This window comes from Pseudoliparis swirei, chromosome 8 (assembly GCF_029220125.1).
Source record: "Pseudoliparis swirei isolate HS2019 ecotype Mariana Trench chromosome 8, NWPU_hadal_v1, whole genome shotgun sequence".
Lineage (NCBI taxonomy): Eukaryota > Metazoa > Chordata > Actinopteri > Perciformes > Liparidae > Pseudoliparis > Pseudoliparis swirei.
Window position 1 is genome coordinate 22,811,157 of NC_079395.1, and position 12,162 is coordinate 22,823,318.

Sequence of the window (12,162 nt, forward strand, 5' to 3'; positions counted from 1 at the left end):
CCGATGATGACGTCCACTTCTGACTTTCAGCGGTGAGTCTCTGGTGGCCGTGTCCTCCTCTCCTGGATCCACAGGTCTTGTCGCAGGTGGGACATGCGTATGTAGTAGTGGTTGTCCTGGCAACCTTGGTTGTTTTTCTTGTATGCCTTCTTTCCTGCCTTTCCTGTCTCCTGGCTGTCCTCCTCCAGTGCTGTGGTCCCGTCTTGGCACATCTGACGCCAGGTGTTACGGTCAGCAGCCGAGCCCTCCAGGTCCCCTGGTCTGATTTTACATTTCTTTAGCGCTGTTTTTATCTGGTCTTGTGAGCTTCTTCTGCCTCCAGCAGAGCGCTGGCCTCGGGCGAGCTGGTCATACACACTTAGTGAGGCAGCCGATTGAGGGGCATCCTTATAACATCCTTATAACATCCTTATGACGTGCCCCAGCCATCGTAGCTGGTAGTGGTGATGGTGGCCTCCATGCTCCTGCAGCCTGCTCTCCTGAGGATCTGGTAGTGGTGATGGTGGCCTCCATGCTCCTGCTCTCCTGAGGATCTGGTAGTGGTGATGGTGGCCTCCATGCTCCTGCAGCCTGCTCTCCTGAGGATCTGGTAGTGGTGATGGAGGCCTCCATGCTCCTGCTCTCCTGAGGATCTGGTAGTGGTGATGGAGGCCTCCATGCTCCTGCAGCCTGCTCTCCTGAGGATCTGGTAGTGGTGATGGAGGCCTCCATGCTCCTGCTCTCCTGAGGATCTGGTAGTGGTGATGGTGGCCTCCATGCTCCTACAGCCTGCTCTCCTGAGGATCTGGTAGTGGTGATGGAGGCCTCCATGCTCCTGCTCTCCTGAGGATCTGGTAGTGGGTGATGGTGGCCTCCATGCTCCTGCTCTCCTGAGGATCTGGTAGTGGTGATGGTGGCCTCCATGCTCCTGCTCTCCTGAGGATCTGGTAGTGGTGATGGAGGCCTCCATGCTCCTGCTCTCCTGAGGATCTGGTAGTGGTGATGGAGGCCTCCATGCTCCTGCTCTCCTGAGGATCTGGTAGTGGTGATGGTGGCCTCCATGCTCCTACAGCCTGCTCTCCTGAGGATCTCGGCGTGGCACTCGGTCACGCCAAGTGATTCCTATCATTGGCTGGAGACAGCGGATGTGAAAATGCTCCAGGGTTTCCCATGGCGGCTGTAAGTGACCCAGGCTTCACAACTGTACAGGAGGGTGGTGATGCACACTGCTTGATACACAGAGATTTTTGTATGGAGATATAAGTTCTTGTTTTGAAAGACCGGCGCCTGAGTCTCCCAAAGGCAGCTGGTGCTTGTTTGATTCTGTTCTGGACCTCATTGTCGATGTTATTGTCCTCAGAGAGGATACTCCCGAGGTATTTGAATGATGGTACTACAGACAGATGCTTATCATTGATGCTGAAGATGGGTGGCGTGGGTGGGATGTTGGTGCTCTACTGACAGACTACCTCTGTTTTGGTGATGTTGATGGTCAGCCCCATCCTGCCTTCACAGCTGCTCCAGGACAGCCTGGAGGTCTGTGGAGCCACCAGAGCTCAGTCATCTGCATCCTGCAGCTCAAGGACCTCCCTCTGTGCAGCTTGGTGGTGGCCTGCAGCCTCCTGATGTTGAAGAGGTTGCCATCGAGCCTATAGACGACTGTCACCCCGCTGTTGTCCTCAATGTCCTTATGGAGCAGCTGGGTGACGCAGAGGAGGAAGATGTTAAAGAGCACTGGTGCTAGTACACACCCCTGCCTGACACACACACACACATACACACACACACACACACACACACACACACACTCACATGGAGATGCGCACCAGTGTGTGTCCGTACAGTATTCAGCCACCCGTACGACCCTCTCAGTCACACAGTACAGGAGATGCTCCGCACCACATGGCTGGAGACGGTGCTGAGGAATGTGGATCCCATGTCCAGTGAAGTGAGCGACCCACTCAGGCCCGCCGAGACGGAGCATGAGGACCACCACAGGACCTGAACCGGATTCATTGGTCCAGATTCATCCGTGGTGTACTGGATCGAACAAGAATACTAACCCAGAAGGCAAGAAACACACAAGAGAAAAAGACCCACCAGGTGACCCACTGGGTGACCCTCTAGGAGCTCAGTGTATCCTAAGCATCCATAAGGTTAGAGGAGAGAGGAGCTCAGTGTATCCTAAGCGTCCATAAGGAGAGAGGAGAGAGGAGCTCAGTGTATCCTAAACGTCCATAAGGAGAGAGGAGAGGAGAGAGGAGCTCAGTGTATCCTAAGTGTCCATAAGGAGAGAGGAGAGAGGAGCTCAGTGTATCCTAAGTGTCCATAAGGAGAGAGGAGAGAGGAGCTCAGTGTATCCTAAGTGTCCATAAGGAGAGAGGAGAGAGGAGCTCAGTGTATCCTAAGCGTCCATAAGGAGAGAGGAGAGAGGAGCTCAGTGTATCCTAAGCGTCCATAAGGAGAGGAGAGGAGCTCAGTGTCTCCTAAGCATCCATAAGGAGAGAGGAGAGGAGCTCAGTGTATCCTAAGTGTCCATAAGGAGAGAGGAGACGGGAGAGGAGCTCAGTGTATCCTAAACGTCCATAAGGGGAGAGGAGAGAGGAGCTCAGTGTATCCTAAACGTCCATAAGGAGAGGAGAGAGGAGAGTCAGTGTATCCTAAGCGTCCATAAGGAGAGAGGAGAGAGGAGCTCAGTGTATCCTAAGCGTCCATAAGGAGAGAGGAGAGAGGAGCTCAGTGTCTCCTAAGCGTCCATAAGGAGAGAGGAGAGGAGAGAGAGGAGCTCAGTGTATCCTAAGCGTCCATAAGGAGAGAGGAGAGGGGCTCAGTGTATCCTAAGGGTCCATAAGGAGAGAGGAGAGGAGCTCAGTGTATCCTAAACGTCCATAAGGAGAGAGGAGAGAGGAGCTCAGTGTATCCTAAGCGTCCATAAGGAGAGAGGAGAGAGGAGCTCAGTGTATCCTAAGCGTCCATAAGGAGAGAGGAGAGGAGCTCAGTGTATCCTAAACGTCCATAAGGAGAGAGAGAGGAGCTCAGTGTATCCTAAGCGTCCATAAGGAGAGAGGAGCTCAGTGTATCCTAAGCGTCCATAAGGAGAGAGAGAGGAGCTCAGTGTATCCTAAGCGTCCATAAGGAGAGAGGAGAGAGGAGCTCAGTGTATCCTAAGCGTCCATAAGGAGAGAGGAGAGAGGAGCTCAGTGTATCCTAAGTGTCCATAAGGAGAGAGGAGAGAGGAGCTCAGTGTATCCTAAGCGTCCATAAGGAGAGAGGAGGAGAGAGGAGCTCAGTGTATCCTAAGCGTCCATAAGGAGAGGAGAGGAGAGAGGAGCTCAGTGTATCCTAAGCGTCCATAAGGAGAGAGGAGAGAGGAGCTCAGTGTATCCTAAACGTCCATAAGGAGAGAGGAGAGGAGAGAGCTCAGTGTATCCTAAGTGTCCATAAGGAGAGAGGAGAGAGGAGCTCAGTGTATCCTAAGTGTCCATAAGGAGAGAGGAGCTCAGTGTATCCTAAGTGTCCATAAGGAGAGAGGAGAGAGGAGCTCAGTGTATCCTAAGCGTACATAAGGAGAGAGGAGAGAGGAGCTCAGTGTATCCTAAGCGTCCATAAGGAGAGTGGAGAGAGGAGCTCAGTGTCTCCTAAGCGTCCATAAGGAGAGAGGAGAGAGGAGCTCAGTGTATCCTAAGTGTCCATAAGGAGAGAGGAGAGGAGAGAGGAGCTCAGTGTATCCTAAACATCCATAAGGAGAGAGGAGAGAGGAGCTCAGTGTATCCTAAACGTCCATAAGGAGAGGAGAGAGGAGCTCAGTGTATCCTCAGCGTCCATAAGGAGAGAGGAGAGGAGCTCAGTGTATCCTAAACGTCCATAAGGAGAGAGGAGCTCAGTGTCTCCTAAGCGTCCATAAGGAGAGAGGAGAGAGGAGCTCAGTGTATCCTAAGCGTCCATAAGGAGAGAGGAGAGAGGAGCTCAGTGTATCCTAAGCGTCCATAAGGAGAGAGGAGAGAGGAGCTCAGTGTATCCTAAACGTCCATAAGGAGAGAGGAGAGGAGCTCAGTGTATCCTAAGCGTCCATAAGGAGAGGAGAGAGAGGAGCTCAGTGTATCCTAAGCGTCCATAAGGAGAGAGAGAGAGGGCTCAGTGTATCCTAAGCGTCCATAAGGAGAGAGGAGAGGAGCTCAGTGTATCCTAAGCGTCCATAAGGAGAGAGGAGAGGCTCAGTGTATCCTAAGCGTCCATAAGGAGAGAGAGGAGCTCAGTGTATCCTAAGCCTCCATAAGGAGAGAGGAGAGAGCTCAGTGTATCCTAAGCGTCCATAAGGAGAGAGGAGAGAGGAGCTCAGTGTATCCTAAGCGTCCATAAGGAGAGAGGAGAGAGGAGCTCAGTGTATCCTAAGCGTCCATAAGGGAGAGAGAGAGGAGCCAGTGTATCCTAAGTGTCCATAAGGAGAGAGGAGAGAGGAGCTCAGTGTATCCTAAGCGTCCATAAGGAGAGAGGAGAGGAGCTCAGTGTATCCTAAGCGTCCATAAGGAGAGAGGAGAGAGGAGCTCAGTGTATCCTAAGCGTCCATAAGGAGAGAGGAGAGAGGAGCTCAGTGTATCCTAAGCGTCCATAAGGAGAGAGGAGAGGAGCTCAGTGTATCCTAAGCGTCCATAAGGAGAGAGGAGAGAGGAGCTCAGTGTATCCTAAGCGTCCATAAGGAGAGAGGAGAGAGGAGCTCAGTGTATCCTAAGCATCCATAAGGAGAGAGGAGAGGAGCTCAGTGTCTCCTAAGCGTCCATAAGGAGAGAGGAGAGAGGAGCTCAGTGTATCCTAAGCGTCCATAAGGAGAGAGGAGAGAGGAGCTCAGTGTATCCTAAGCGTCCATAAGGAGAGAGGAGAGAGGAGCTCAGTGTCTCCTAAGCGTCCATAAGGAGAGAGGAGAGAGGAGCTCAGTGTCTCCTAAGCGTCCATAAGGAGAGAGGAGAGAGGAGCTCAGTGTATCCTAAGTGTCCATAAGGAGAGAGGAGAGAGGAGCTCAGTGTATCCTAAACATCCATAAGGAGAGAGGAGCTCAGTGTATCCTAAGCGTCCATAAGGAGAGAGGAGAGGAGCTCAGTGTATCCTCTCGTCCCCCTCAGCCTCTCAGCCTCTAGCAGCGTCTCTAGGTCTCTCCAGGTGAACCTGGTTCAGGTTTAACTATCAGACCATCAAGAGGAAAGTCTTCAGTCTCCATGAGGGGGCGGAGTCTCCTCCAGGACTGAAGGTGGAGCTGCTTCATAATTGAGGAGGAGCTTGATACCTGAAGGCTCTGGCTCCTCCTACTTTAGACTCTAGGGACTACAAGTAGCCCCGCATTTAGTGAGGCAGCTCTCTAGTGGAGCAATATGGTACTACAAGCTCTCTAGTGGAGCAATATGGTACTACAAGCTCTCTAGTGGGGTAATATGGTACTACAAGCTCTCTAGTGGAGTAATATGGTACTACAAGCTCTCTAGTGGGGTAATATGGTACTACAAGCTCTCTAGTGGGGCAATATGGTACTACAAGCTCTCTAGTGGAGCAATATGGTACTACAAGCTCTCTAGTGGGGTAATATGGTACTACAAGCTCTCTAGTGGAGTAATATGGTACTACAAGCTCTCTAGTGGGGCAATATGGTACTACAAGCTCTCTAGTGGGGTAATATGGTACTACAAGCTCTCTAGTGGGGCAATATGGTACTACAAGCTCTCTAGTGGGTAATATGGTACTACAAGCTCTCTAGTGGGGCAATATGGTACTACAAGCTCTCTAGTGGAGCAATATGGTACTATAAGCTCTAGTGGGGTAATATGGTACTACAAGCTCTCTAGTGGGGCAATATGGTACTACAAGCTCTCTAGTGTAGTAATATGGTACTACAAGCTCTCTAGTGGGGTAATATGGTACTACAAGCTCTCTAGTGGGGCAATATGGTACTACAAGCTCTCTAGTGGGGCAATATGGTACTACAAGCTCTCTAGTGGAGCAATATGGTACTACAAGCTCTCTAGTGGGGCAATATGGTACTACAAGCTCTCTAGTGGGGTAATATGGTACTACAAGCTCTCTAGTGGAGTAATATGGTACTACAAGCTCTCTAGTGGGGTAACATGGTACTACAAGCTCTCTAGTCGGGCAATATGGTACTACACGCTCCTTAAGATATGATGGAGCATCACCAATCAAGGCTTTGGTTTATAAAGGCTCAATTTTGAGATGTTAGAGATGTTAATTCATTTTGGAGGCTCTAGATGGGTGCATTATACTGATGGCGCCGCGGACGGCCGCCTCGGTGCGTTGGTGCGCGATGTTTTTTGTTGTTTTCGTCTTAAATACTGTTTTCTGCTGTGATTCCCGGAGCTCTTTCACCAGAGAAGAGCTCATGAACATCAGGGGAACAACTCCAGCGGATTTATTTCCAACGTTTTTAACTTCTGTGGAGTTACTGGACATTTTGTAAAGGTGTGCTCACCTTCGCCACGCGGTGAGACGCCGGAGAGGAAACGCTCAGGGGCGCTTGTGCGGCTACGGAAACGGGATCTCGTACAGCGCTGCGGGCATATTTCTCCAACGTCCGCTCACTGTGCAACAAACTGGACGAACTCCAGCTGCTGGTGGGAGAGACAGAGACTTCTCCTCATCCTCTGTCCTGTGCTACGGAATCATGGCTAAGTGGATCGATACCAGATTCTGCGCTCCAGCTCGCTGGCTTCCAGCTGTTCCGAGCGGACCGGGTCACGGAGCTCTCCGGAAAAACAAAGGGTGGAGGAATCTGCTTTTACCTCAACAACGGCTGGTGCAACGACGTAACGGTGATTCTACAGCACTGTTCGCCGGACCTGGAATCTTTTATCATTCACTGCAAACCCTTCTACTCCCCACGTGAGTTCGCTTCATTCATCCTGGCCGGAGTTTACATGCCGCCGCAGGGGAACGTGCACGAGGCACAGCGGACCCTCGCCGAACAGATACGGTGTGTGGGCGGACCTTCCGGACTCTTTAGTTATTGTACTGGGATTTTAACAAAGGAAACCTCAGCCACGAACTTAAATATAGACAGTTAATTAAATGCCCTACCAGAGAGAAGAGCATTCTGGACCACTGCTACACAACAATCAGCAGGGCCTATCACGCCGTCCCTCGAGCTGCACTGGGAAACTCTGACCACGTCATGGTTCATCTGATTCCCTCATACAGGCAGAGACTAAAGCTCTGCAAACCTGTGGTGAGGAAGTTCAAGAAGTGGACCAGTGAGGCTCTGGAGGATCTACGGGCGTGCTTGGACTGTACTGACTGGGATGTCTTCAGGACTGCTACCAACAGCCTGGATGAGTACACAGAGGCTGTAACTTCCTACATCAGCTTCTGTGAGGACAGCTGTATTCCATCCAGCTCCAGGGTGAGTTATAACAACGACAAACCCTGGTTCACAGCGGAGCTCAGGAAGCTAAGACTGCAGAAGGACCAGGCATTCAGGAGTGGGGACAAGGACCTGTACACAGAGTCCAAATACAGGTTTAGCAAGGCGGTGAGAGATGCTAAACGACTGTACTCTGAGAAACTGCAACAGCAGCTCTCAGCAAACGACTCTGCTTCTGTCTGGAGAGGGCTCAGGCAGATCACCAACTACAAGCCCAAATCACCCCACTCCATGAACAATGTGCTTCTGGCAGACGAGCTCAATGAGTTCTACTGCCGCTTTGAAAGACAATGGAGCAGTCCTGAGACACAGCCCCATCAACAAGCCACAGACCATCAGCCCACCCTCCCCCAGCCCATCAGGGGCTCACACCTCTGGAGCACCCTCCATCAACTCAGCGACGACCCTCGTCATCCTGGAGAGAGATGTCAACAGGCTGTTCAAAAAGCAGAGCCCACCCAAAGCAGCGGGCCCGGACTCCGTCTCCCCCTCCACCCTGAAGCACTGTGCTGACCAGCTGTCTCCGGTGTTCACCGACATCTTCAACACCTCCCTGGAGACATGCCACGTTCCAGCCTGCTTCAAGGCCTCCACCATCATCCCGTCCCCAAAAACCCAAGATCACAGGACTCAATGACTACAGGCCCGTCGCCCTGACCTTTGTGGTCATGAAGTCCTTTGAACGCTTGGTCCTGTCACACCTCAAGACCATCACCGACCCACTCCTGGACCCCCTGCAGTTCGCCTACAGAGCCAACAGGTCTGTAGACGATGCAGTCAACATGGCCCTTCACTACATCCTCCAGCATCTGGACTCCCCAGGAACCTACGCCAGGATCCTGTTTGTGGACTTCAGCTCTGCCTTCAATTCCATCATCCCGTCCCTGCTGCAGGACAAGCTCTCCCAGCTGCACGTGCCCGACTCCACCTGCAGGTGGATCACAGACTTCCTGACCGACAGGAAGCAGCACGTGAGGCTGGGGAAACACGTCTCAGGCTCCCGGACCACCAGGTTCCCCCCAAGGCTGTGTTCTTTCCCCTCTGCTGTTCTCCCTGTACACCAACAGCTGCACCTCCAGTCACCAGTCCGTCAAGCTCCTGAAGTTTGCGGATGACACCACCCTCATTGGACTCATCTCTGGTGGGGACGAGACCGCCTACAGGTGGGAGACTGACCACCTGGTGACCTGGTGCAGCCAGAACAACCTGGAGCTCAACGCTCTAAAGACAGTGGAGATGGTTGTGGATTTCAGGAGGAATGCAGCCCCACCCGCCCCTCTCATCCTGTGTGACTCCCCCGTCGACGCTGTGGAGTCCGTCCGCTTCCTGGGCTCCATCATCACCCAGGACCTCAAGTGGGAGCTGAACATCGGCTCCATCACCAAGAAGGCCCAGCAGAGGATGTTCTTCCTGAGGCAGCTGAGGAAATTCAACCTGCCAGGGAGAATGATGGTACAATTCTACACGGCCATCGTTGAGTCCATCATCTGCTCCTCCATCACCGTCTGGCACCCTGCAGCCACAGCCAAAGACAAGTGCAGGCTGCAGAGCATCATCCGCTCGGCCGAGAGGGTTATCGGCTGCAATCTGCCTTCCTCCAGGTCCTGTTCACTTCCAGGTCACTGAAGCGGGCCAGAAAGATTGTCGCTGACCCTCCCACCCTGGACACTCCTGTTCGAGTCCCTCCCTCGGGAGGAGGCTGCAGTCTATCATGACAAAGACCACCCACACCAAAAGTTTTTCCGTCGGCAGTCGGGCTCATCAATGGAACCCGGACTGACTGACTGTCACCCCAGGACTACCACCTCTTCTTCCACCTTCCTCTCTCCTCCTTCTTCCCGCCTTCCTCTTCCTCCTCCTCCCTCTTCCTCCCTCCTCCTCCCTCCTCCTTCTTCTTCCCTCCTCCACACGTCACTTTAACATGCACTTTAACTTGAGGCCTCCTCCACACACATGCCACTTTATTTACATGCACTTTAACTTAAACACACGCCACGCGTAACATACACTTTTAACTAAAACACACCACTTGAAGCACACACCCAAACACTTTCACATTACTTGTTGTCTTTCTGTCGTGTTGATTGTTGTTTGTTTGTCATGTCCAAATGTTGCACCTTCCACCAAAAACAATTCCTCGTTTGTGTAAACATTCCTGGCAATAAAACTGTTTCTGATTCTGATTCTGATTCTGATATATATATTTATTCACATATATGTATATATTTTGATATATATATTGTAATATATATAAATATATTTATGTATATATTGTGTAATATATATATATATATTAGGGCTGTCAATCGATTCAAAAAAAGTAACTAATTAATCGCACATTTTGAAATTGCGATTAATTAATCGCGATTAATCGTGATTAATTGCGATTAATCGCAATTAAAAGTTAAAAGTTCATTCTTTTTAAAGACCAAACTTCACACAGAGCTGTGTTTTCAAAGAGGCTCCTACCTATAAAGTGCCAGCGAGGTATTTAATATTGTGGATGATAAATTGTTTCTTCAGTGAAACATCAGATTAGTAAAAAAAAAAATATATTGAGACCCCATTGGTCCTGTCATCTTTAACACTGAACAGCAGAACCAGTGGCCTTGGTAACTGACTGACATTCAAATATGTCATGTTAACCCTCTGGAGGCTGGGGGCATTTTATACATTTTACAACAACTTTTTTTTTCACCTTTTAAAGGCGTTTGCATATGACACATACCCCCGTGTTCTACATCAAACATTCCAGAACAATCTCAGCTCTATTCAATGAGGCTCAGTTGTCCTGGAGCCGTGTTTTCTGCTCTCTGACTGACAGGCTGCTATAGAGCCTCACCTGTGAGGTGGGAGGTCCTTTGTGATTTACTGAGGTTGTTTTTTTCCCGAAATGTTGACAGACAAACGGATTGACAAATCACGTTGAAGGTTTCGTGTGACGAGTTCTTTCCGCGCCGCGTCACCCGACACGTCGCCCCTCCGTTCCTCTGTGTATCAGAGGGGGAGACGGGAGGAAGGAGGAGCAGGAGGAAACCCGACTGATTCATCCACGAGTTAAACTGATTTATGCTCCTTATTTTCGCGGAGAAATAATTGTTTTAAAAACGGAAACAGTGTCAAACCGTACTGCCGCGGTTTTGAAAAAAAAAAAAAAAAAGTGCGTTAATTGCGTTAAAATATTTTAGTGCGTTAACGCGGCCAAATTAATCGCATAGATTAACGCGTTAACGCTGACAGCCCTAATATATATACATATATATATATATATATATCAATGAGAGATACATAAATACACATTAACTTTAGTGTGGTAAGTGTATATTTGAGTATTTTCTCTCTCAGTCAGATTAACCCATCAGCCGGCCGCGGGGCAACAAGAGACTCCGTGGAGTGTGATTCTGTTGGAGGGCGTAAGCTGCTCGCTTCATTACGAGAGAGAGGAGATGCCTTCATGTGAATGTGAGGTGTGACAGAATGCCTGCACCCTGCCATGAGAAACAATAAGTATTTATATAAAATCAATGTACTTGCGTGATATTTGCCTCGGGGCACCACCCTGTGAGGGAAGAATCATAGCCAGCTAATCGAGTGTTAATTGTTGTGGAGGTTGATGCATTGTTGTCATAAACACGACACACATTCTGAATCCAGTGGTTCCACAACACAAACCGAATGTCCCACACACGTCGTTAGCTCCTTTCTGCCGCTTTGAATTCAATCCAATAAAGTAATGATCAGAACCTGGCCCAGTTGGACATAAATGCTCCGCGTCGTGGAGAGTTCAGGAAGTGCAGCTGTTCCAGATGTCCAGGGTCCAGCAGCTGTGCACCATGTAAGACTCATGAGCAGGATTCCTGTAAAGGTTACGCTTGTTCTCTCTTTCCCCACGTGCACTCCCCCTCGTGTGGGAGGGACTGCAACGTGACCGGATGAGCACCGGGCCTAAGTAGAACCTCCGCCAGGCGTAAGAAGAACCTCCACCGGGCTTAAGAAGAACCTCCGCCGGGCATAAGTAGAACCTCCACCGGGCTTAAGTAGAACCTCCACCGGGCTTAAGAAGAACCTCCGCTGGGCATAAGTAGAACCTCCACCGGGCTTAAGAAGAACCTCCGCTGGGCATAAGTAGAACCTCCACCGGGCTTAAGAAGAACCTCCACTGCATCTCTGAGCTCTGTAGGCCCCTTTAGTCCAGGACCAGGTCCCACAATGCACTGCAGGGTTCCACAGCACCACATTGAAGCTCCCTGTGCAGAACCCATTGAGGAGATCCTTCCCAAGCGGATCGGCTTCATTGCCGGGGAACCGGTACCTGCTAGTGTGAGGAGAGCAGATGAACAGTTCCTGAGATATATAAGGACAGGACCCAGAGACAGACTACAGACAGACGACAGACAGACTACTGACAGACTACAGACAGACGACAGACAGACTACTGACAGACTACAGACAGACTACTGACAGACTACAGACAGACGACAGACAGACTACAGACAGACGACAGACAGACTACAGACAGACTACAGACAGACTACAGATATACTACAGACAGACTACAGACAGACGACATACATACTACAGACATACGACAGACAGACTACTGACAGACTACAGACAGACTACAGACAGACTACAGACAGACTACTGACAGACTACAGACAGACTACAGACAGACTACTGACAGACTACAGACAGACGACAGACTACTGACAGACTACAGATATACTACAGACAGACTACTGACAGACTACAGATATACTACA

General features: G+C 50.4%; 1 protein-coding gene across 1 annotated transcript in view; it reads left to right on the forward strand.

Moving 5' to 3' along the window:
• Nucleotides 1-12,162, forward strand: part of LOC130197615 (disks large-associated protein 1-like) — an 84,144-nt gene that overhangs the window by 34,008 nt on the left and 37,974 nt on the right. The window lies entirely within an intron of this gene.